This window comes from Chrysochloris asiatica, unplaced genomic scaffold (assembly GCF_000296735.1).
Source record: "Chrysochloris asiatica unplaced genomic scaffold, ChrAsi1.0 scaffold00002, whole genome shotgun sequence".
Lineage (NCBI taxonomy): Eukaryota > Metazoa > Chordata > Mammalia > Afrosoricida > Chrysochloridae > Chrysochloris > Chrysochloris asiatica.
The window spans coordinates 56,625,346-56,626,705 of NW_006408520.1; the positions used below are offsets into that span (position 1 = coordinate 56,625,346).

The following is a 1,360-nucleotide window of genomic DNA, read 5'->3' on the forward strand; positions in this document are numbered from 1 at the left end:
TAAGGTCACTATGAGTCAGTACCGACTCCATGGCACCTAACAACAACAACAAGTTTTGATCCATTTAAATCTCCAAATCCTAGGGGCTCCTATTGCAGTATGAGAACAGGGCTATTTAAAGTTTTTTTTTTAGTTCTGTTAGTGCTCAGACCATTATTTTATCATGCTTTCTCTTTAAAGTGGCAACAGCAATGAACTCAAATGTAGAAACAATTCTGAGGTAAGTGGAGGACCAGGCAGTGTTTCATTCTATTGTGCGTAGGGTCACTATGAGTGACTAATGACTCGATGGCACTTAACAACAGCAACAACAAAATATCTTTAACATCTCCTGTTCATCATACTCTAATCCAACAGTTGATTGAAAGAGTTATACATGCAAGGGAACTACCATTATCCAACTGAGATAGGGAAGTTTTTGTTTATTATGGCATTATTTTTATTTTTTCAAGATTTATCTTATAATTGTTTATTGTATAATTGGATACTGTGATTCTTATATGTGATCTAACTTATTTTACAATTAATAATGTAAATGCCGTTGTAAATGAGTGGTAGATGTTTTACACACGGAGTTACTAGGAAAAAGAGAGAATTAACAGACTGAAATCCTTATATCACATTGAGATTATTTTCAATCATCTTATTTTAATAATGAGAACTTGAGAGGTTTGCAAAAGCAAATGGTCCATAGTCATTATTTTTCCATTAACCACTTAATTTTTGTTTTCTTTCCAGTGCCTATTCTTGAAAATATGAATAAAAATTTGTCATTTAAATAAAACAGGTGCACACATATTTTAATTCTCTAGCTATTATATAACAGGCACATAGTTAAGCATTGAAAAAAAGAAACATGAGAAATTGTAAATATTGTTTCCCAACTCTAATAAGCTTGCAATGAAATCTCTAGCTAAATACAACATTAAATTATCTCTAAAATTTTGTTAGTATGTTATGATCTTTGATAGAACAGAGCACAAAGCTTATACCTATGATTTCACATGTGAACCCAAATTGGATGGTGTCTACATATGCAGCATTTACTTTACACTGTATTGTGACACTTGCTACTGGACTATGGCCAGCACATCTCTTTAAACTGCACTGAATCACATTCTTAGTAATTAATTCACCTTGTAGCAATCACTGTGAAAGACTTGCAATGGGACTTCTGATAATTGTTTATGATCAAGTTTATAACACATGAATAAACATACTCTAAAGTGTGGCACTGTGGATTAATGCGCCAGACGGCATAGTCATTTGAACTGCAAGGTCGGTGGTTCAAGCTCACCAGCTGCTCCTTGGAAACCGTATACAGGATCACTATGGGTTGGAACCGACTGACAGCACTTAA

General features: G+C 33.8%; 1 protein-coding gene across 2 annotated transcripts in view; it reads left to right on the forward strand.

Moving 5' to 3' along the window:
* LOC102819913 (neuronal growth regulator 1-like) overlaps positions 1 to 1,360 on the forward strand; it is a 1,419,333-nt gene that overhangs the window by 754,224 nt on the left and 663,749 nt on the right. The window lies entirely within an intron of this gene.